The sequence below is a fragment of the Mus musculus genome, chromosome 4 (genome assembly GCF_000001635.26).
Source record: "Mus musculus strain C57BL/6J chromosome 4, GRCm38.p6 C57BL/6J".
NCBI lineage: Eukaryota > Metazoa > Chordata > Mammalia > Rodentia > Muridae > Mus > Mus musculus.
Genome location: NC_000070.6, coordinates 106273284 through 106298369, shown reverse-complemented (window position 1 = coordinate 106298369; position 25086 = coordinate 106273284). Strand labels below are relative to the sequence as shown.

Below are 25086 nucleotides of genomic sequence, written 5' to 3'. Positions count from 1 at the left end.
GGTCTTTCAGGTAATGCTTTGCCATGGGAGACTCCGTTTCGCAAGCCTTTTCCCACCTCTGTCTTGAAGGTGGAAGATGATTGTATGCCTGGTGGACTGGCAAACAGGACCATCTGTCTGTGTATCAGGGTAAATGGAGACTTTAGAGCCACGCAAGCATGTTAAGAGTCACATCAGGGCAATCAGGCCCAAGAACTTACTGGGCATGCCAGACTGAGTGAAGGCTATAACTCCTCAATGGAACCCCACAAAGCAGTAGATACTTAGCATTGTGATTCCTGGCCACACTGACCTGTCATCCAACACTCTGTGTGTGTGTGTGTGTGTGTGTGTGTGTGTGTGTGTGTGTGTGTGTGTGTGTGTGAAGGACTGACAGAGAACTCTTGACTCTCCCCAGAGCTTCAGTGTTCCTCGATCCCCTCCTGTATGATGTGGTCTACTGGACTGCTATCTGTCCATCTTCCTACTTGTCCATCTTGACTGAATTTGTGTTTTCTGCTCTGAACCCAGATCTGCCCCTTCGTTTCTGAAGCTGACTACATCTTCCTTCTCAACCCTGAGTTTTCTTCTTCCCTACATCTGGCTTGGGTCTGTTAAGTCATCAATACACTTCTGTCCGCCCTCTTGTGAAACCTCTGGAAGTCTGCTATTGCCTCTTTAACTTATACTCATTCTGTAACTCACATAAAGATAGATAGATAGATAGATAGATAGATAGATAGATAGATAGATAGACAGACAGACAGACAGAGACATTTTCCAAGTGCTGTGTGATATGAGTTAATACTAGTAATTCATATTGGAATAAAAGAACCCACACTTGCCTTAGCCATGTTAGAGTAGATAAGATCATCTGGAAAGATTCTTAGTGATTTATTTTTATTATTTTTAACAGTGTGTATTCACAAGTGTCTGTGTGTAGGTATTGGCTTCAACAGAGGCCAGAGTCATCAGACCTTTCTGTATCTGGAGTTACAGGTAGTTGTGAGCTACCTAATATGCCTGTTGAGAATTGAACTTTGCTCCTCTGCAAGAGCAATGCATATTCTGAACCATCTCTCCAGCCTATGAATTAGTTTTTATTTAATAAATTCTGACACTGTGGGAAACCACAAATGTCTTTATTTATGTCCCCAGCATAGCGTGCCCAAGACAAGTCCCTGCAGGTTTATGGCTTGGGAGTCACTTTCCAGCTGCTTCCAGCTGCTGCTGCTGGGTAGCTAGGGTGGGAAGCCTGTGGTTTTCTTCGAGTAACCAGCTCAACTAGCTCCTACCCATGACAAAGACCACAGGGAAACAATAAAAGACAGTCAGGAAGAAGTTTTTAATGGGACCAACTGTTGTAGCACTTGTGGGCAGTACATAGGAGGGGAACCCTCCAGAATCACCCAGATAGAGTAAAAACCTGCCAGCTTATCAAGACAAAAAAAGAACACAGTTTCCTTGTAAACAGCTTCTAGTTCTGTCATCAACAGCTTCAAGCTCCACCAACCACGACCTTTTTGCTAAGTCAGTGAGTTGCTCTTCCTGAGTGTGACCAGCTGCAGTTTGGTGGGGTGTGCCCTCTGGGGTTCACGGAGACTTGTCGTGGCTAAAGGGCAGCTGTGACTAGAGCAGAGCCCCAAAGCTGAAGCTGCAGCTTCTTCACTGTGATGGTTTCAGGCTACTTTCTTTGCAAAGAGGAGTTTGCTCAGAGGGACTGTTGTAGAGCGTTCGAAGAAGCCAGGCTGTTGTGACGATAATCCAGCCAGTTTGCCCAAGCAATGGTGCTGGATTGATAGCTCTCCACTTGTGTTTTCTTGAGGCAAGAGTCAAGGGCGGGGTCTACCAGCTGCTAGTCAAGAGGCCCCTGGCTGACTCTGAACAGCTTTGTGAATTTAAAATACCAAAGGGTGGTTATAATGAAGGCCTAGCAGGACATCAACATTCTCAGTGGTACTTACCAGCACATAAATCCTTCCCAGATACCCTTACAGAGAGCTGGGTCTCTGAGATCTGTCTTGGTATTACTATCCCTACTCAATAGATGAGTTTGGGACCCTGGTTGCCTGTGGTCAAAGTTGAACAGAAACTTAATTAAAGAAAAAGGACTGGAAAGATAGCTAAGTAGTTAGGAGAACTGACTGCTCTTCTAGAGGACCCAGGTTTGATTCCCAGAACTCATGAGGCGGCTCACAACTGTCTGTAACTCCAGTTTCTTCTGGCTTCCTCGGGCACCAGGCACATAAGTGCTGCACAAACACACATTCAAGTAAAACCACCCATATACATGAAAGAGGGAGGGGGGCCATGTTTTATTCGTGTAACTGGGAAGTTTAGAAACATTGAAAGCAACAGTTCCTTTCCTTCTCTCTGCTTCCACGTTTCTGAAGTCCATTCATCCCCTTTACAGACAAACCTCCTTAGAGACTGAGAGCACCACTACACAGTTTCTATCCATTCCTCCACGCAGCAGCCAGAAGGGAAAGGCTTGCTCTTGCCTGCCTCACTCACCAAAATCGGGGGAGGGTTTGTGATGGCCCAGCAAGTCTAGCCCCAGCCATTCACATCCATCACTTGGACAATGATTCCCAGTGATGTGAAAGTCTGATGTAAGTTTCAAGTCTCAGGTTACACAGTAAGTTAAATAAAAAAAAAAAAAAGAGTCTAGAGGCTCCAAACCCTATTTAATTTTGTCTGTAGTTTATTGACTCAAAAAGCTATAGCTTCCACCCTTGAGGAAGTAATAGTCTGGTAGGACATTTGGAAAGCCCTCCCTGTGGGAGGGTGGGTGAAGGTTACAAGAACTCAGCAGAGGGGGAGATCACGCGAAGAGCATATCTTAGTCTTTGAGGTTTATGAGAATCTTTAAAAATCTGCTGAACCTCATGGGTTCTTTTCTAAACGCACATGCGCACACATCACACACACACACACACACACACACACACACACACACACACACACCATGTTTTAAATTTAAAGGGGTTCATTGTTACTTCTCCAAAGCATGTAAGACTTCAGGCTAAAAGGCGCTGTTCTGAAAATAAACTTAGCTAGAAGAACCTGGATACCTGGATCCTAAGATCTAACCCTGCTGTAGAATTTTGGTACCAGCAGCTACATGGCCAGTCTCAGATGAGAACCTCCCTGTGCCAGTCAGCAAGGAGGGTCTGGGCAGCCCAAACTGTGTGGTGCAAGGACGTGCTAAAGAAACCGAAGCTTCCTTGGAGCACACTTTGGAAGGTGCTAACTCACAAAGGCTGAAGTGGGTGATCACAAGAGCATGAGAGTTTTTTGTAGAGCTTGCCGTTATCACTACTTTTTAAAATGTAAGTAATGCAGTCTTAGTGATCTGGTCTGAGCCCATTTTAAAGAAAAGGAAGTATTGAGAGACTAAGAGATTTACCCAAGAGTTAATAGTCTCTGCACCTGAGTCGAACAAGGGCCATTGGCTCCTACTGTCCTTGCTTTCTTTGTTCTCCCTCACCACATAGCAACAGAGTAAGTAAATGGCAGGATAAATGTAAATAATACTGCTCACGTGTGATACCCATATCACTTTATTGTAATCTGTTTTAACTGTGCACTTGCTCTACCAGATTGTAAACTTCATGTGGATGGAAATTATACATGCTTTGAAAATCGCAGCTACAGCCAGTAATCTTGGCACAGGGGAGGTTGAGGTAAAAATAGTGATAATGATGATAATGATGACGATGATGAGAACAACGCTGAAGACGATGATGATGATGGTGAGTTTTATACCAACCTGGGCCACATAATGAGACTCTGTCTCAAAAGAGTATTTCTCTGCCCCATCTCTGTAACTAGCTCACAGTGGATGCTCAGGAAGTACCTCCCTCCCCAGGATGACTGAAAAATAACAGTTACAGGAGCTCCACTTCTGTACATTGGTGTACTGCTGCTATTTTAGAAATTTCTACATGGTGGCCTGTCACCTACCCCTTCTTTTGTCCCTTGTCACTTTCTGTGGTTTCCTTGTCTTCCTAATTCATATCAGGGAAGCCTCCATCTTCCGAGTGTGGTAAAGACCCACTGATTTCCAACTCCTGGCTGTGTTGGTGTTGGCTAAGGGGGCCTGGAAGCACTGCTGTCATCTCTCTAGATGCTCATCAGGACAGACCCGGGGTCTTCGTCACTTTTCTGTTGCTCTGAAGAGACACATAACAAGGCAACTTAGAAGAGAAAGCATGTATTGGGAAAGAATTTATCACCACTCCAGGAGGTTAGAGTCCATGATCATTATGGTGGAAAGTGGCAGGCAGGCAGGAATGGTGGGATGGTGCTGGAGCAGCAGCTGGGAGCTATATACTGGTCCACAAGCCAGAGGCAGAAACAGATGGTGTGTGTGTGTGTGTGTGTGTGTGTGTGTGTGTGTGTGTGTGTGCTCAAGTGTTGACTGGGAATGGCATGAACTGTTGAAACCTAAAAGCTGGGACCCAGTGACTCATTTCCTCTTCCAACAAGGCCTGGACTCCTAATCTTTTCCAAACAGTTCCACCAACCCAACAGAGCATTCAAATATGTGAGCCTACCTATCAGGGGCCATTTTCATGCAAACCACCACAGCCAGTGTGATCTCAAAGAAACACATTAAAGGAGCTTGGCAGATGGAGGGCCAACCCCCACAGAAGGTAGCGCTCACTACCCTAGTCCTTAGCAGACCCTACCACCCCATGCAGATGGATGTAGAACTCTCTTTTACTTCTTTGAGGCCGAGAATAGCTTTAGGAAAGGTGAAGGTTCTCCTTGGTATTTGTCAATCAAACGAAAAGTTCCCAGTTGCTTGGCAGCAGGCAGGAAAACACTTTCACATCTTTCAACTTGCAGTTTCTTCAAACAGGAAGTCTGTGCGGTGTGATGTACTTTTAATATCCTGTGGAAGGGCAAGTGCTCAAACCTTTGAATATTTACACTGAAATTAATTCTTCAAGGTCTACATAAGTGCAGGCTATCAAACCTGCCTTAAAAATCTAAAGCGAAGCGAGGCCTGGCGGATTATTCATTTTTGTCAACGTCGTCCCTCATAACGTTGTAGTGGAGCTTAAAGCGAATGCAGTGTGAAAGGCACCCAGAACCCTGCTCAGTGACTCAGTTGTCTCTGCTCCTCTTTCCTCTCCCAGATCTGAGGGCAGCCAGAACAGATGAACCTCCTATGTGTATGAAGCGAGACTGACTTTGGCAGTAAACAACAGAAAACTCGACATCAGATGTCAAAGTGAGAACTTTTATTTGTTTTAGTCTAGGAGCCCACTCAACTCATGGCTGATAGATCTTCACTTTTCTTGGCTTTGCCCCTATGTTTATTGCTTCACAGTTTCAAAATAGTTACTGTGACTCCAGTCATAGCCAAGGCTGGGAGGAAGGGCAACAAAGTCATTGGTAGTGTGGATTAAACCCAGGGCCTCACGCATGCTAGCTAGTGTTCTGTCATTGAGCTAAATCCCTGGCCGTGTGTGTGTGTGTGTGTGTGTGTGTGTGTGTGTGTGTGTGTGTGAAGGGGTGTTTGTGTGTATGTGAATGTGTGTACACATGCATGTGGAGGAGGTGCACACCAGTTGTCTAATAACTCTTGTTTAATAACTTGTTTAATAACTTGTTTAATAACTCTCTACCTTAATGCTTGAGACAGTCTCAGTGAACCTGGAGTCCATGGATTTGGCTACCCTGCTGACCAACAAGACCATGGGCCCCTCTGTCTCCTTTGCCCCAGAGTGGGCACATGTAAGAGTGCCTTGCTTTTTAATCTTTATTTTGTTCATTTATTTATTCATTTACAGGGTCTCACTATGTAGCTGGCCTCGGACTCAAAATGTACACTGGGCTGGTCTTAAACTCACAGCCTCCTGGTTTTTGTTTGTTTGGTTGGTTTTTAAGTGTGAATGTTGGAGTTTGAGCTCAGATTCTAATGCTTACAGAGAAAACATTTTACAAACTGCGCTGTCTATACAGTGTGCCCAGTCTTTTTACTTTATATTTTAAGACAGGTTTTCATTCTGTCGCCCAGGCAGGTCTTGAACTTGCAATCCCCCTGTCTCAGTCTCTGTAATAGTATTACAGGCCTCGGTCATGAAGACTCCCTCTGTTTGCAACTCAGACTCACAAAAAGTAGAGAAATAAGTGTTTTATTTTCCACTCTGTCTGAAATATCTACGTAGACAAGGGAGACGGAGCCAAGGGGTGGATCTTGGATTGGCTGCTTGGTGATCAATCTTACAACAGCAAAGATTTCAGTATGAACTTGATTTCTTCTGCAGAGATGTAAGTGGGAGTTGGGGATCAGTTGGCAGGATATAACTTTACTTTCTCCCTTTAATCTAACTGAAGACATTACCATAGTTGGGTCCTCTCTGAGAGATGTATGGGTCTAGTCAATTGGAGAGTGAGCAAGGTGCTTATATCATACTAGATGGTACTCATACCGTCGTAGTGGAATGAAATAAATGAATAAATTTATGAACAAAGCAGCTTATAAACTCAGCCAGTATTAAGATTATAACTAAGTAAAGTATGCACATTTTAACAGATACACGTTTAAAATTCATTACCACCTAACATCACCTTATTGCTCCTGTCTGTTTCTGTCCACTGTCCCTGTCTGGGGTTTGAAAATGGTCTGCTCTGCCTGCCTTCCCATTATGTCAATAGCTTTAACTTGGCCATGAACAGCATTTACCCCAAAGAGATCAGCGAATGCTACAATCTATCCTTTGACTTATTTGAGTGAGTCAGTTGGTCATGGTTTACCAGCCCACCAGTGTGATCAGCTTTAGAGGATAATGACTTGGAGAGAGGCTGAAAATGCATGAACATCTGGGGCAAGCATGTAGGTGCTACAAAACATCTTCAGACCCATTCCAGAGAAACTACAAGCAAAGCAAAACAACAAAGCAAACATCAACAACAACAACAACACCCAAGCACACAGAATGCATTCTATATCTTACCTTCTTTCTGCATGAATGCAAAGAGAAGTACAACTTCTTTATCCCCTGATATTAACGAATTATTCCCACACAACTCTTCTATTGCCACTACCATCATTAATAAACATCTGTTGTTGATTATAAATATCCATGACTCCGCTTCCAAATTTAGCTAAGTGATGCCAAATATGGTCTGTATACTCAGTTATACTGGAGTATTGTGATGGTTTATATATGTTTGATCCAGGGAGTGGTACTATTAGGAGGTGTGGCCTTGTTGAAGTAGGTGTGTCACTGCAGGTGTGGGCCAGCTTCTCCTGCATGATGCCTGCTTGGATGCTGCTATGTTTCCATCTAGATGATAATGGGCTGAACCTCTGAGTCTGTAAGCCAGGCCCAATTAAATGCTGTCCTTATAAGAGTTGCTTTGGTCATTGTGTCTGTTCTCAGCAATAAAACCCTAACTAAGACAGGTATTTATAGGAAAAATAAGAGTGGCTTATTCTAGATGCTCCATATTGTCTCTTCACAGTGCTTATCTTGATTTATATTTAAATGCATACACACATATTTATAATGTATGTATCTATATGTGTACATACATGATTTTTTAAATAATATTTTGTTTAGTGTTGTATCTTTTGAGACTGAATTGCATTGATGTCTCTCTTTTGTTCCCAGCTGTTTCCTTGTATTTTCAGGGTCTGACAGATAATGGGCACACAGTTGATGACAATTAAATGCATAAATGAAATGAATGGTTTGGATGGTAGGAGGGGTAGGAGATAGGAGGAAGGAACCAGGCACTGGAGCCATTAGACATGCTTTAAGGAGGCACTCGGGCTTGAGAGGGACCTTGAAGGAAGGGTGGAATATAAATGAGGTATCGTTTTGCTGGAGTTGGAACAAATAGTGGTAGTGAAGCTATTGGGTTGGGGGTTACCAGGGTGACAGCCACTTAAAATGCTGTGTCACCCAGTCTTTAAGGAGGCAGAAACAACTTAAGGAGTCTTGTGGTTTGAACAGAGTGTCTCCAGCAAGCACATATGGTTGAAGATGTGGTCATCAGCTAATGGCACTGGTTTGGGGAGGTTGTAGAACCTTCTACAGGTGGAGCCTAAGCTAGAGGAAGTGAGTTTTAGGAACAAGCTTTGAGGTTTGTAAGCCTTCTAAATTCTGGCCCCACTTTCTTTTCTGTCTTTGCTTAGGTCCTCTGAGATGTGAGCCGTTGAGGAATCACAGTGAGCATGCCCTCTCTACCGTGGTGGACTTGACTCTCAAACTGTCAGCCAGGACACCTTCTCCTGTCAGGAGACTTTTTCTCAGGTAGCTGGTTACAGCAACATGAAAAGTTACCAGATCAGGAAGCAAATGCAGATCAAAGCTGGGAAGGGAACTCAAGATGAAATGAACAGAACAATAGCTGCTCTGAGCTCTAAGGGACAACTCTGAGGTTGCAACCTTGAGACTAGGGAAGCAGGAATTCAGGATGGGGTGGGAGTCTGGATGAGGAGATTCTGATGCTGGGCCTCAAGTCTTTCCTCTTCTGTATCAGTCAGGGTTCACTAAAGGGAAGAACCGATAGAGTGAATATATACATATATGTGTAATTTATAATTTATAATACATACCATATATTACATGATATATAGCATATTATAATATATAATCCAGCCTATATTATATAAATATTATTAATACTAAAATAATATATGTTAAAAGAATATTTATTGGAGTGGCTTACAGGCTATGGTCCAGGGTAGCCCAACAGCGGCTGTCTCACAACAGGAAGTCTGAGAGGCCACTGGCTACTTAGTCTATGGGTCTGAATGACTCTGCAGCCCACGACCGGTGCTGGGGACCCGGAGGATTATTGGAGAGTTGCTGGTCTTCAGTTTAGGTTGGAATCTTGAAGAAGTGGCGATACATGCCTTTAATCGCAGCACTTGAGGCAAGCAGAGGCAGATCTCTGAGTTCGAAGCCAGCCTGGTTTATAGAACAGCCAGGCAGCCAGGGATGGACAGAGAAACCCTGTCTGGAGAGGAAGGAAGGAAGGAAGGGAGGGAGGAAGGAAGGAAGGAAGGAAGGAAGGAAGGAAGGAAAGAAAAAAGGAAGGAAGGAAGGAAGGAAGGAAGGAAGGAAGGAAAAAAGGAAGGAAGGAAGGAAAGAAAAAAAGGAAGGAAGGAAGGAAGGAAGGAGGGAGGGAAGGAAGGAAGGAAGGAAGGAAGGAAGGAAGGAAGGAAGGAAGGAAGGAAGGAAGGAAGGAAAGAAAACGCCTCACCGGAGTGCCCAGCAGCTTAGGCTTTCCCTGATTGCTGATGTAGTTAAGTTGACAACCAAAATTAGCTCTCACACCTTTCCTAGGTGACATTACCCAGTTTCATGGCTTGAATGCCTCTTCTCTTGGGCCCAGCCTTTGTTTGTTTGTTTAAACACTTTATTCAGAGGCTTGGGGAAAGGTGGTAGAAGTCCACGCTGTCTGCTGTCCTGTGCAGGGCAGACCTTAGAGAAGTCCCCGTCGCTAAGAGCGGGCCGAGACTTAAAACATTTAATTGCTAAGCGTTTCCACATGAACTCTAAAAGATGCTTCAAACTTACTATGCCTAAAACAGAGATCTTGATTTTGTATTCCATTTCATCCCTTCTGCTCCCCCGACCCTGGTCTTTTGTGTCTTAGTGAACAAATCTCTGGTTTCCCTCATACTGGTCTCGATCATTCTTGGGATTTCCTTGCCTATCGTTCTCTCATCCTACAAATCACACCTTACCCAACAGAAGTCTCATCTGATCTTGCCTATATATCCCCAATCTGATGGTGTCTCACTTCTCTACTGACATATCTCTAACATCTGGACAACTTCAAGTGACTTTCTAAATCAGCTTCTCAGCAGATATGCTTCTTCTTCTTCTTCTTCTTCTTCTTCTTCTTCTTCTTCTTCTTCTTCTTCTCCTTCTCCTTCTCCTTCTCCTTCTCCTTCTCCTCCTCCTCCTCCTCCTTCCTCTTCCTCTTCCTCTTCTTCCTCCTCCTCCCCTCCTCCTCTTCTTGTTCTTCTTCCTCCTCCTCCCCTCCTCCTCTTCTTCCTCTTCCTCCTCCTCTTCCTCTTCTTCCTACCCTCTTCCTCTTGCTCCTCCTTTTCCTCTATACATTCCATTCAAAGAAATGAGTGGTCTTTTAACAATACAAGTTAAATAGTATCTATCTATCTATCTATCTATCTATCTATCTATCTATCTATCTACCTATCTATCTATCTATCTTTGTGTGTGTGTGTTTGCTGCACAAATTCATGTGAACCACACATACAGTCTTGTAACTAAAAGGTTCAGAAGGCATTAGATACCTTGAAAATGGAATGACAGATGGATGTGAGCTGCCAAGTGGGAGCTGAGAACTAAATCCAGGTTCTCTGATGAGTAGCCAATGCTCTTAACCATTGAGCTATCTATCCAGCTCCAGAGGCAGAAATGTTCTTTTAAAATTAATTATTTAAATCTAAAATTGTGTAAAAAAAGATATTCACTGTGGTGACAAGGAAATGGGTTTTATTTCAGGCATAAAAAGCTGGTCAATGTTTGAAACTTATACAGTGTTATTTTTTTGATAAAGCTTAACTTTCATTCCTGAAAGCTCTCATAAAAATAAGAATAGGCAGAAATGAATTAATTTGATAAAGAGAACCTATAAAATTATCTGCAGACAAAATTTTATCAATTGGTGAAAGGCTTTTCCTTTATTTCTTAGTTACTTTCCTTGTTGCTGTGATAACATATCTGACAAAAGTCACAACAGGAAGGGAGAGTTTGCTTTGGTTCACAGTTCAAGAGCCCAGTTGGTCATAGCTGGGAAGTCTGATGACAGGACCTAGAGAGGGCTGACCACATTGCATCCGCAGTCAGGAGACAGGATGGCCAGTGTCCATGCTCACAGCTCTCTTTGGTTTCTTTGTAAGTAGCATATTGAAGAGGAAGCCTGTCAGCTGAGACGCTGCTTAGAAAGTCACTTGATGCTGTCCCGATGTTAGAGATTTGTCAGGAGAGAAGTCAGATGCAGCCCAAGCCCCAAGTCCCAGGGAAGGCTGTGGTTCTTCTCTTCCCACTTAACCTAATCAATAAAATTCCTCACAAGCATGCTCAGAGATTAGCTGTGGTGTTTGAATAGGTTTGGGCCCAAAAGACTCATGTGTTTGAATATGCTTGGCCCATAGGGAACGTCACTATAAGGAGGTGTGGCTTTGTTGGAGTAGGTGTGGCCTTGTTGGAGGAAGTGTGCCACTGAGTGGGGCAGGCTTTGAGGTCTTCTCTGTTCAAGCTACACCCTGTAAAGCACACAGAATCTTTCCCTGCTGCCTGTGGATCAAGATGTAGAGCTCTGGACTCCTCCAGCACCATGTCTGCCTGGTTGCTGCCATGCTTCCCACCATGATGATAACCAGGACTGAACCTCTGAGCTGTAAGCCAGGCCCAATTAAATGTTGTCCTTTACAGGAGTTGCTGTGGTCATGGTGTCTCTTCACAGCAATAAACGCCTAACTAAGCTTAACCTAATCTAGATAATCCCTCTCTGCCCAGAGACTTGTTCTAAGTCCTGACAGGTTGACAATGTAATCATCACACCTCACTGACAGGGAAAAAGAGCAGACGGTGCTCGTTCCCACCACTCTCACTCAACATTGTTCTCTAAGTTCTATGCCGCACAAGGCAAGAACTGAAATAAGAGACACACAGCTTGGAAAGTCAGACGTAATTTTCACAGATTTGTACACCACATAATTGACTATCTAGACAACCCAAAGTCATCTGTAGAAGCTACAAACTAAACAAAGCAAACACTCCTAACAAATTCAACAAGGTATAAGACAGAGCATAAAACAGACATAAAACTCTACATCCTAACAGGGATTCTGTAGAAACTGAAATAAAAATCATAGTACCACATATCCTAGCTCCAAAGAAATTGAAGTACTCAGTATAATTTTCACAAGATATCCACAGAAGCCATATGCTAAAAATAGCAAAATGAAGTTGAAATTTTTTACTTAAAAATTTTAAGTAAGTAAGTGTCCATTGTTCAAAAGACAATGAAGTGATAATTTAATTTTTTTTTCTAAATTGATCTATAGGGAGCTAGAGAGATGGCTCAGTGGCTAAAAGCACTTGCTACTCTTCCACAGAACCTAAACTTGGTTCTAAGAACATACACTGAGAGGCTCACAGCCTCCTGTAACTTCAATACTTCAGGGGATCTGACACCCTCTTCTTGTATCCATGGTTACATGCACTCATTTGTCATACAGAGAGAGGCAGGACAGGGAGAGAGAGAGAGAGAGAGAGAGAGAGAGAGAGAGAGAGAGAGAGAGAGAGAGAGAATTAAAATCAAATATTTAAAATGATTTATAAGTTTAATCAATTTCCCTATTTTTCTTTTTAATTAGAGTTTATTCTAAAGTATAATATGGCAGGGCAAAGGTCCTCTAGAATAGTGAGAACCTATAGAATAGTGAAAATTTTAAATAGGAAGAATAATATAGTGTAAAAAAAATTTTTTTTGAGAAAGGGTCTCATGTAGCCCAGACTGGCCTTGAACCTTTTTGTCCTCTTAGTTCTGCTTCCCAAGTGCTAGGATAACAGAAATGTGCCTTCTTTCTGCAGCATGGAGTACACTCAATGGCAAGTTTTCTATATAGCTAGTGTGGTGCTAGCAGCCAAATAGACTCATGGGCCAATGGAACAGAATAGAAGCTCAGGATTAGACCCATCTAAACATGCTCAAATGACTTCTGACAGAGGAACCAAAACAATTCTGTGAAGGAAGACTAGTCTTCTCAACAAATGTTCAATTGGACTTTTTTTTAAAATCTTTTTTTAAATTAAATATTTTCCTTTTTAAATATTTTTTAAATTTATTTTATGTATATCATGTGGTTGCTGGGAATTTGAATTCAGGACCTCTGCTCACTCTGGTCAGCCCCGATCACTCCAGCCTAAAGATTTATTTATTATTATATGTAAGTACACTATAGCTGTCTTCAGACACACCAGAAGAGGGCATCAGATCTCATTACGGATGCTTGTGAGCCACCATGTGGTTGCTGGGATTTGAACTAAGGAACTTGAGAAGAGCAGTCAGTGCTCTTAACTGCTGAGTCATCTTTCCAGCCCCTAGATATTTTCTTTATTTACATTTCAAATGTTATCCCCTTTCCGAGTTTCCCCTCCAAAAACCCCCTATCCCTTTCCCCCTCCCTGTTCACCAACCCACCCATTTCTGCTTTCTGACCCTGGCATTCCCCTATACTGGGGCATAGAACCTTCACAGGACCAAGGGCCTCTCCTCCCATTGATGACCCACTAGGCCATCCTCTGCTACATATGCAGCTAGAGACTTGAGTCCTACCATGTGTTTTCTTTGGTTGGTGGTTTAGTCCCAGGGAGCTCTGGGGGTACTGGTTAGTTCATATTGTTGTTCCTCCTATGGGGCTGCAAACCCTTTCAGCTCCTTAGGTATTTTCTCTAGCTCCTTCATTGGGGACCTTGTGCTCTGTCCTCAATTGGACATTTTTAGGGAAAAGAAAAACCCTACCTTGTTCTAATGCTTAGAATTAACTCAAGGTGGATTTAAAACTTGCACATAAACACAACACAGCAAAGTTTTCAGAAGCCCATGACAAAGTGATAACTTGATACCAAAATGAGGGATGGGGGTGGCTATGCACCTTGTCAAAATGCAAAACTTTAGCTTTGTGAAAGACTTTCTAATAAGATGAAAAGATGGTCTGTCTTTAAACTGCAGGGAAATATTTGCAGACCACATATCTAACAAAGAGCTTGTGTCTAGACTATAGAAAGACACCCTTAAAGTCCAACAATAAAGAAGATCTAACTAGAAAATGGTCTGAAAGAGAATTTTTTTTTATGAGAATGGCCCCCATAGGTTCTTATGTTTGAACACTTGGCTGCTTGTTGGTGGAACTGTTTGGGAAGGATTAGGAGGTGTGGCCTTGTTGGAGGAGGTATCACTGAGGATAGGCTTTGAAGGTTCAAAAGCCCACTCCATTCTCAGTAGCTGTCTCTGCTTCACACTTGTGGCTTAGATGCAAGCTGTCAGCCACTGCCACACCTGCTCTGTGCTGCCATGCTCCCTCCCACCACGCTCATGGACTCTAATCCAGTGGAGCTGTGAGTCCTATAACTAAGTGCTTTCTTTTATAAATTTCCTTAGTCTTTGTGTTTAGTCACAGCAATAGGAAATAACTAAGACTGATACATACAGAGTTTCCACTGAAGAGGAATTGCAGGTGGCTAGTAAGCACATGAGAACATGGTAACCCCATTATTCATTATTGTGGGCAAATTAAAACTATAAATGAATTGTCAATGTATAGCTAGCCAAATGGCTAGAAGGAAAACTGGTGTTAACATAAACGAGGATGCAGAAACACTGGATTGTCAACAGCCTGTCAGTTGTGGAAATAGAAAAGGGTAGTTACTCTAGAAGATAGTTGAGTGGTTTCTTTGAGTGTGTGCGTGCTTGTATATATATGCAGGTGCACATGTGTGTGCATGTGTGTGTGGAGGCTAGTGGTCAACCCTGTGATTGTTCCTTAGATGCCATTCACCTTGTTGAAACAAGAGCTCTTCCAACATCCCAAGTACCAATTAGGATGAACTGAATGACCAGAGAGCCTCAGGACACCTGCCTCTGCTTCTTCAATGCTGGGATTACAGGCCTGAGCACTTATCTGCTTTCTCCCCACTCCTAGCAATTTAAAAACCAACAACTAAAAAACGCACTCAATATATAGTATAGTGATTGTACTCATGCATATATATTCCAGAGGAGAAAAACTTAAGTTCATGTAAAAACCTGTAGGCAAAGTTCTTATTATTCATAATAGCCAAGACCTAGATACAGCCTAGACTTTCTTCACTGGGTAAATAGTAACAGAACAACGGTAATCCGTATCAAGGAATGCCACTCAGCAGTTAAATGGAATGGCGCATTGGATGGGCCCCAGGGAAATTCTGCTTAGCAAAACGTCTGATTCAGAAGGATACACGCCATGCGATTCCATTTGTACAATATCTTTGGAATGTTGTAATTATAGAGATGGGAACCAGATCGCTGCTTTCTCGAGATTTGATTTGAGGGGAGGGAGCAGGACTGGTTACAGAGGGCTAACACCATGGAGCCTTGTGGTGAGGGTGTAGCTGGCATCTTGACTTTGGTGGTGGTTGTGGAACGCTATGCATGTTATAAAATTATCAACAACTCCCTCTCTCTCTTACACATTCACAGACGCGTGCGCGCGCACACACACACACACACACACACACACACACACACACACACACACACGAGTGTAGGTAGGATCCATGAGATCTGGTACGCTTTGTGGACTGCAGCCATGTCAATCACAGTGTGGATGTTACACTTCTATAATGACATGAGTTGCTAATGTGGAGCAAGGTGAAGAATTTTAATGCCAGTCTGTGTATTTTTTTTGTACTCCCTGTGAATATAAAGGAGAACTTTGAGAAATGTCAGACTCCAGGCCTAAATTTATCTAAAATGACCTCAAGGGTTACATTACAATATAAGAAACCCCAAATTCCTCACTTTGTGTTCTCGACTCCTCTTTGTCTTGTTAGTTAGTTTCTGCCACATGCTCTTTGCACACAGTTTTGTACTTACCACAGTCTTTCCCACTTCGGGGATGTTTCTCTGACAGATTCTCCCACAAAAGCTTTTTGTTTGTCTTATCCCCATATCCCGTTGTCATTCAGGCTCCTCAGAGAAATGTCCCCTAGTCCCTTCTTAAAGCTTACTCCTCAGCTGTTGCTGGCCCTGTCAGTCACCGTGCTTGCTACCTAGCGCCTATTTAAACATAGTTTTCCTTTGGTCCTGCATCTTTTCCTTTTTCTCTATGAGGATGCAGACTGGACTATCCTGCCGCTTTATTTCTTTAGTTTTTAAAAGCAGGTTCTCTCTACATAGCCTTGGCTGTCCTGGAACTCACTATGTAGACCAGGCTGGTTTAGAACTCACAGAGATCCACTTGTCTTTGCTTCCTGAGTGCTGGGGTTAAAGGTAAGCACCATTATGCCTCCTCCTCCATTTTTCACCATACTGTCTTGTTTGCCTCCAGTGGGTTAGACCATGCCTCATGCTGGAATCCACGGCACATTTCCTGACTGCAAAACTCTTACCCCCCAGCCTCTTTCGAGTCCAGGACAATTTCATACATGTACTAAAGAGGCAAGAGCAGAAATGAAAGCACAGGCATGCTCACTGGTAAGGACCAGTTTATAAGTGTATTTTTGATAAGAGTCAATGGCAAACCAGACAGCCTTGGCCACCAACCAGCTCTGGGTCCCATTAACTTCTCTTTCAACGCCTGGATCACTGGTATGCACTAATGATTCTGCAGCTTGTGGGGCTCCAGAGAAAGGTACAGAAACAGGCCTGCTGATTTAAAGATACAGGTCTCCCTGGAGAATGAAGGTGGGGTCGGAGGTGGAGCCGGCTGGGTGGAGACACCAATAGGAGGAGCCTGGAAGAATATCCCCAGAAACAGACCCTGGCAGCTGTCCAGGGGAATGTTGGAGTGAGCTCACACTTTCTTACACCTCCATCTGCTCATTCACCTGGTGCTATTTTTATTATTTGGGGGAGGCGTGAGCAAGTGCATTTTCTATGACTAAGCTCACTTCCCTACTGAACACAATACAGTACGAAGCAGTCCTCCAGCCTTAACGGGGTTTGTGCCTCTACCACAGCTGCCTTTTCTTAAAAATAATAAAATTGCACCTCACATGTCTATGCATCAGCTACGTTAAGGTGCTGTATTAGTCAGAAGTGGAATTTTAAAAATGCTAGGTTGTGAGTTATGAATCACTAACCCAAGTGTTCCCTTAACAGAAAATGAAAGTTTCAAGAGCGAGCCTATTTGGAACAGTCTGGCCATAGTTGTGAATAAGAGATTTTAAGGGGGGTGGGCAGCATCAGCAGAATCAAAGGAGTGCACAGAATATGGTCCAGACATCAGTTAGTGTGTGTGTGTGTGTGTGTGTGTGTGTGTGTGTGTGTGCTCATGCGCACATGTGAGTGTCAGCATGCCAGAGACATTGAATCTCCTTAGAACTGCAGTTAGTCGTGAGCTGCCTCATGTGGGTTCTGGAAACTGAACTTTGGCCTTCTGTTCTCTTGGCTGCTAAGCTGTGTCTCTAGCCCTGAGAAAGGAACTTTCAAGAAAGATTAAGTACTGTTTCCACCACCAGATCAGAATGGCAACACAGTATTATTTGATATTTAGATTCAATTTTCCTTAACAATTCCCCATTTTCCCTCTTTTCCAGACATCATTATTGTACCCCCTATCTATCTATCTATCTATCTATCTATCTATCTATCTATCTATCTATCTATCTCCTTTTTGTTTTTTTTTTTTTTTTTTTTTTTTGGTCTCTGGTTTGGTTCATGTCCAAAGGCAAAGTTAAGCCTGCCTATAGGTGAGGTGGGGTGGGGCATAATGATATATGATTGCTGTCTGTAAAACCAGAGATATTGTTTGTTGGCTTTCACATAAATTATCACCTTTATTTATTTATCATGAAGAAGTAATGTTAGAGTCTAGTTGCTGTTCAGGTTATAATATCTGCAGTAGCCCCTCTCCTCCCACAGATACAGATAGGCACCTCACTGAGACACTATCTGAGTCCCTAGCCAGACTTCCAGGTGCTAGGATTTCTCACGTGGGGAAGAGAGTTGCCGACAAAGTGTTTGTGGCCACAGATCCTGCATCTCATTTCTCTTCCTGCCTTGGAACCAGGCCACCTAGTTATAGGTTTGTGCTGTGACACCCCTCCCAACTTCAGGGGCATCAGAAGAGACTCCTATTTGTGCCACATGGGCCCTGGTTTCCTCTCTCCAGAGTCTCTGCCATGCTGTCTCTCTCAAATACTGAGACTCGAACTCTCTTCAGAGTCCCATCTAGCTGCTGTCTGTCTATCTGTCCATGATGTTAATAACTCCTTAATAAACTTCATATCCCAACAATCCAGCTTAGTGTCTCTTTTGAACGGCTATCCAAGAGCATTTATTTATTCATGTATTTATGTATTTTTATTTATTAATTTTGTGTGTGTGTGTGTGTGTGTGTGTGTGTGTGAGAGAGAGAGAGAGAGAGAGAGAGAGAGAGACAGAGAACTGGTTCTTTCTTCCTTCCTTGGGGGCCCTTGGGGTAGAACCCAGGTTATTAGGTTTGTCAGCGGTGCCTTTATTGGCTGAGCCATCTCACTAGCCTCTATTTTGACATCACTTTAGGATTTGAAGAGGTGGACTCACACATGAGTATTGTGGTTTGTGAATGGAAAAAAAGAGATAAAAAGGAAAAGAAAGGACATGATTGCTTGCAAGTATGGTGGGGGATTATATTATATTATATTATTATATTGTGGATATGTGGGAGAGCATACTCATTGGCAGACTCAGCTAGGAGAGACCTAAAAATGGGTGGGGGGGTGAGACAGGAAGAGAGAAGGGAGCCAAGTACAGCAGCCAGGAGACCAAAAGTACAAAAGGAGGAAAAAGAGGGAGAGAGGATAGGTAGTAGCCACAGTGTCTGTACATATACAGGGAAGAGCCTCTGGGGGGAGGGCAGCCCAGCCCCTTAGTTGGAAAGTTCAGAGTGGAGAGTGGAGTGTGCCAGTCACAACCTGTAACAGATAGGGACTGAGGGATGCTGGGAAAACCCAGAGGCCAGGCCTGCTTTGCTATGTTAAATAGGCACCTCAGCTCCTTGTCCCAGGTTTGCAACTTGACAATTTGTTAGTTTATTTTTCTCCTTGGTTTGCTATGGAAGAAGAGAGTGCCAGGATAGCATGAAAGGCCCAAATCAGGACCATAAAGGCAATGGCTTATCTAAAGCCTGTTAATAGAAACCAGCTCACTTAAATGGCGTGTCTCTCTGGGTTCCTCTGTGCTGCTTAGTGTGACAGAAAGCTTTCAACCGTGCTGTCTGAAACTGGGCTTTAGTCAGGGATTTGCCACGTTGATGGAAACTCGTGGCTGCCATCCTCAGCCCACAAGGAAGTGTTAAAGGTCAGATCCAGATGTGACACCTCACCTCTGTCATCCCACTGCCTGTGGGAGGTGGAGGCAGGAGAATTACCTGGGGTTCATAGTGGGTTCTGAGTCACTCTTGGAACCTGCCTCAAAACAAAACAAAGGGAAAAAGCAGACAGCCTAGCAAACAACAAAAGTAAACAACAACAACAACAACAACAACAACAAAACAAACAAACAAAAAAAAAAACAAAAAAAAAAAACAACTGAAAAGCAACAAGAAACCATTTAAAACAGTTAAAGGACAGAAAGTACGGGTCATTGGACTCCCACACAGCTGCCTTCTAATGTTTGTTGTTGTTGGACTCACAGTGCTGGTTCCACTTTTGCCAGTCCTGTTCCTAGTTTCCTGAGTGAAAAGAGGGGCGGGGGAGTTGGTGCATCAGTCAGGGTCCTGCATCTCAGCTGGGAGGGGGAGGAAATGTACATCAGACAGGGTCCTGCATCCCTTGGGATAAGCCTAAGAAGCAGCATCCGAGGACGAGGTGTCACCATCTCGAGGTCTTGCCTGGACTCTCTGGCAGTTAAAGCATGGGAACACACCAGGCAGTGGCAGAGGAAACCTCAGGCACAGCAAGCAAAATCAGCGGGTGAAGAAAGGCTTTTATTAGGGATGACAGGAGGCACACCCAGCAAGGCACACAGAAGACGGCCCTCTGAGAAGCCGAGGGGGCACTGTGGAAGCCGAAGCCAGTTCTCTTCTTGAGGGATGGGGGCTTTCAGGGTCTTTGAGGGTGTCTTCCTCCCTTAATTGAGGGTTAGTGAGTTTGAACAAGGACAAGGATCCTGATAGGACTGGCCCATAGGCAGGTGAGCTCTACTGCTGGGAGAAAAAGGCCATCCAACCTTTATTTTAAGCTGCCAGGCTTTTGTGTTATGTCAGGAAGGTGAGAAAGATGACAACCATCTTAGAATCTCACCATCTTTATTACTTTGTCCTAACCCCTCTCCCTATCTGACTGTCTATCAGGGAATCTAACTCTCAGTCCCTCAAGGTCACAGGGAGAAGTCTCTACCACCTGTTGGTCCATGGGTGCTAGAGTCACGGAGGGGTCACCCAGCAGGGACTAAGGTCCCAGAATGATTTCCAAGACGATGCTGCTTCACGGCCTGCTAGTGCCTTCCCTTAGGAACGGGAACCCAAGAGATATGACCACTAGTAGTTAGGGCCTTGGAATCCTGAGCAAGACACAGGAGGGAGTGTAGCATCTCTGTAGGTGGAGAGAAGAGCAGAAGACAAGGTTCTTGGCTTTTAACATCCATGAACTTGATATTCTACGTGGGAGGAAACCTTCCTTCAGGAGGAGAGGGTAAAGTGGATAAGAAACTTTAGGAATACTTAAAAAAAATCAGCAAAATCACTGTCTTAGTTAGGGTTACTATTGCTGTGATAAAACACCATGACCAAAAAGCAAGTTGGGGAGGAAAGGGTTTATTTGGCTTATACTTCCATATTGTAGCCATGACTGAAGAAAGTCAGGACAGAAACTCAAACAGGGCAGGGACCCGGAGGCAGGAGCTGATGCAGAGGCCATGGAGGAGTCCTGTTTACTAGCTTGCATAGCTTGGTTTCTTCTAGAACCCAGGACCACCAGCCTAGGGATGGTACCACCTGCAGTGGTTCTCCTAGCAATTACTAAATTAGAAAAATGCCCTATAGCCAGATCTTACAGAGACTGTCCTGGCTAGTTGAATGTCAACTTGACACAAGCTATATAACACAAGTTACCTGAAGGGAGAGAACCTCAATTGAGAAGATGCCTCCATAAGATCCAGCTGTAAGGCATTTTCTTAAGTAATGATCAGAGGAGGACCCATCCCTTTGTGGGTAGTGCCATTTCTGGACTGGTGGTTCTGGGTCTTATGAAAGCAGGCTGAGCAAGCCATGGCAAGTGAGCCAGTAAGCAATGTCTCTTCACGGCCTCTGCATCAGCTCCTGCCTCCAGGTTCCTGCCCTGCTTGAGTTCCTGCCCAGACTTCCTTCAATGACAGACTATGATCTGAAAGTGTGAGCCAAATAATCCATTCCTCTCCAACATGCTTTTTGGTCATGGTGTTTTATTGCAGCAAAAGTAATTCTAACTAGGACAGAGGCATTTTCTCTGTTGAGGTCCCCTCTTTTCAGATGACAGTAGCTTGTGCCAAGTTGATACAAAACTAGCCAGCACAATCATCTGTGCCCAGACTATTTGAGGAATGAACGCAGAGAAGATGACATACATTATTTACTGGTCTCCAGAGGCAGCAGGCAGTCCAGCTGTTAGGCAACTGCCTCGTCTGACACAATTTCCAGCCCAATTCCTGCCTGAATACTGTTCCATTAAGCAAGGAGTTTTGCTCCTTTCTAGGGCTAAAGTTGACTTAGGTGAGATGTCTTCATTTTTAGAGAAGTTATGTTGGCCAGGGAGCTGACGTCACTCCACCAGTCTTATGCCCGAGAGTGAGACTTTATCACAGAGCTGTCTTCGGCTGAGTTTCAGTCAGGACCTGCCATGCTCATCTATTATACTCCTGGCTTTTCAGACATCTTCCTGATAGAGAGATGTAGATCACCCCCAGGAACGGCTTTATGGGCAAATGGAGAAGTGAGTAAGGTTTGATGGAAGGTGAAAAGTACTTATGTATTCTGGTGGTCTCTTCTAAAAACTCTTTCCCTAAAGTATTTTTTTCTACTTTTTATCCATTAATTCATTTTATAAATATTGAGTGTACCATATTGTAGAAGGTTGGTATAGTTCTTCTTAGCCCCATGCTCCCAGAAATAAGAGTCATACTCAAAAAATATTTACAAATACCTTGGCCATGTAGCTAGGCTCTTCTCTGACTGGCTCATAACTTAACACATTTATTCTAACCTACATTCTGCCACATGGCTGCTTACCTGTGCCCAAGCACCATGCATCTATGCTTGTCGCATCTTCCTGGGTGAGTCTCCCGTGCCCAGAATATCCCAGAATCCTTTCTGCCTACAGAATGTTCCATCTCCTATTTCTTGTCTAAGTTGTAGGCTATCAAGTTTATTATTGACAGGTGCCATGTCCATACAGAAACAGAGAGTTTCTCTATATCATATGGCTTAGCTCCAGCTCATCCTACCTTATACGATTCCATACTGTGGTTAGGCTCTACAATTGGCCCAACCCATATAGAGATGGGTAAAATATTGTCCGTACCCTTTGAAAATATTTGAAGAACAGGGCATATGTATGACACATCCCATTCACTACTCCTGGGAGTCCTTAACAGATGCAGTCCAAGTGCTGCTGCTCAGGGGGCAGAGCACTAACATGGCCTCTGACAGTGGAAGACCGCTAAGTTAGATGGTCCCACAGCATCTATTGCTTGGGCTAAATCATCAAACACCTGTTTAAAAACACTAATCTGTCCCGGGAAGTGGGCAATGTTAACTTTACAGCTGTAACTATAATTGTTAAAACTGTATACCAATTTTCAGACCCATTTTTTTTTTTTTAGAAAATATTGAGCCACTTCTTTCCTGTGTGTGCCTTTCAAGCATCTAAGAATGAACGCTCAAAGCCTGTGTAGTCCAGAACATTTTCTCTGCACCCACATCTTCCTGTGCTCTCCTTTCTCAGTGCAGTAAAACGTCTCAAAGGAATGGTCGCCTCCCAATCATTCCTCCTCTGCCAGCTCCCAGCACCCTCCCTGCTGCACCCCTACCAACGTTAGCACTAACACTAATGCTAACACCGTCACTGACACTGACACTGACATCCCGGGTTGCTAGAGCTACCGGCACCCTTTCAGTCTTCAGCTTGCTCATTTCTCAGCAGCCTTGGAGAGCATCACTGTCAGCTCAGCTGAGCACTTGCTGCCCTTGGCCCTGGCACAGTTTGCTCCTGCTTTTCGTCCCCTTTCTGTAGCCTTTCTTTCTCCGTCTTGCTTGGAGAATCACCCTCCTTCTGTGACTTCTGAGTGTGATTCCTAAACGGTTTTCCTAAGCCTTTCTCTTGTTCCTCAACATTCTGATTATAAGTGAACTAACTCACGACTGCGTGGGGCCCAGCGATCTTAGGTACTCTGAAGCTCACATCTATAGCTTTAGATTAATTCTCTCTTTTGAATCTCAGATTCATGTATATTGAAATCCCCATTGAAATGTCTAAAAGGCACCCCAAATTCAAGTTATTTAAACTAAATTCTGTGGAATTCTGTCTCAAAACTGGTCTTTTTTTTGTGGTGGAAAATATCTATATAAAAGTATAAATTCTTTTTTTCCTGTTTTTTAGAATTCATTTATTTTTTGTGTGTTATGAGTATTTTGTCTGTGTGTAAGTATGCACTTGTAAGCCTAGGGCCCATGGAGATCAGAAAAGTTTTGGGTTCTGGGTACTACACACGGGTCCTCTGAAAGAGCAACAAGTGCCCTTAACTGCTGAGCCTTTTCTCCCAAACTTCACTCTTATTACCTCCTGTTCAGTTTTCCTAGACTTAATTCAGTTTATTATCTATAAGTATCTCTATACTGTACCTCTAATTCTCTGAATCTACCTCTCTCTTCTAAATTTACGCTATCATCATCTTCTCTTGTACTCTGGCATGGCCTGCTAACTGACTGATTTGCCTGTGGTTACACTTGCTGGTGTAGTCTCTATGGAGTCATCCACAAGATCACTTCAGCATCAATATAACCAGTGCTAGAAAGGTGGTTCTATGGTTAAGAGCACTTACTGCTGCTGTACCAGAGGACCCAAGTTCAGATCCCCGTCCCTAAATGGGACAACAGCTCCAAATTCCTCTAACTCTAGCTCCAAGGGATCCGATGTTCCTGTTTAGCTTCCATGGGCACCTGCAAATACCTGTGAGCATACACAGATACACAGAAATAAAATATAATGAAAGGACTACATCCTTACTCCTGGGTGGTGCTCTCCCTACTATAACTCCAGCCCCACCATCTGGGAACTAATTGTCCCGAGCACCTTGCCAGGTAGCCTCCATTCAGTCTAAGAACTGTATTCTGTTGCTATCCCCAGGTACCCACAGCCACTGAATACAGACCCTATGTCCTGTCCACCTTCTCAGGCAGCACCACCCTCACCCCTGTCACAACTACACCCCTGATTCCTGAGGGTCACAAGTCGAGGAACCACTTGTAAAACTCTGAGCCTTCCATAGGCTTCTGAGGATCTGCAGGAAGAACCTTCTTCTTTTTTTCTTTTTTTAAAGATTTATTTGTTTATTTATGCATTCATTTTATGTATATGAGTACAACATTGCTCTCTTCAGACGCACCTGAAGAGGGCATCAGATCCCATTACAGACGGTTGTGAACCACCATGTGGTTGCTGGGAATTGAACTCAGGACCTCTGGAAGGGCAGTTTGTGCTCTTAACCGCTGAGTCACCTCTCCAGCCCAGGAAGAGCCTTCTAACCCTACAGGAAGTTTGCTTCTTATAAACTTCATCCAGCTCTAGCCGAGCTAGAAACACTTTTTATGGTCCGTTTGCACATTAACATTAAGTGACTCCAAGACTGAACTCTTAGCAGCATTCATCTGGTCTATAACTGACAAACTGAGGTAACAGCAAACAGAGATCCAAATGCCTCCTCAACAAAGGTTGGATAATGATGTCAAATAGAAATTATAAATGTTTAAAGAACTCGAAGATAAAATAAATAAACACCAGAGAAAAGACTGATAGGAGGAACGTAGAATGAAATAAAGATAGAATTCAAAATCTAAAAATAGAATTTAGTAAAGAAATGGAAACTTGAAAATTTTAGGAAGTAAAATAAAAGGCTCCATGGAAAGCCTCACCATTAGAACTGATCATGTGGGAGAGAAATTGAATCATTCACAAAAAAGGGCTTAAATTAATAACTAATGAATGGAACAAGTAGAAATTCTGGGAGACCATACATATGAACCATACATATAGAAGGAGAAGAAATTCAGGTAAAGGTACAGAAAATCATAGAAGAAAAATTCCTAAAGAGATACTTACCAAGGCAGAGGCATACAGAACACCAAATAGACCACAAAAAAGCAAAACAAATAAACAAAAAGCC

The 25086-nt window shown here is 43.4% G+C and overlaps 2 long non-coding RNA genes across 3 annotated transcripts in view; one reads left to right on the top strand and one right to left on the bottom strand.

Annotated features, from left to right (window-relative positions):
* The window catches only part of Gm52671, a 44544-nt gene that overhangs the window by 3187 nt on the left and 16271 nt on the right, over positions 1–25086 (top strand). The window contains exons 1-2 of one of the 2 annotated variants that reach the window (XR_003955089.1): positions 5230–5727; positions 8138–8255. This is a non-coding gene — a long non-coding RNA (predicted gene, 52671). Of the gene's footprint in view, positions 1–5229; positions 5728–8137; positions 8256–25086 lie in introns of those variants that run through there. The other variant, XR_003955088.1, reaches the window with a different exon arrangement.
* Positions 7823–25086, bottom strand: part of Gm12724 (predicted gene 12724) — a 53426-nt gene continuing 36162 nt past the window's right edge. Inside the window, exons 4-5 of the long non-coding RNA NR_151521.1 lie at positions 23746–23873; positions 7823–8494 (exon numbers count right to left, since the gene is read on the bottom strand). This is a non-coding gene — a long non-coding RNA (predicted gene 12724). The remainder of the gene's footprint in view (positions 8495–23745; positions 23874–25086) is intronic.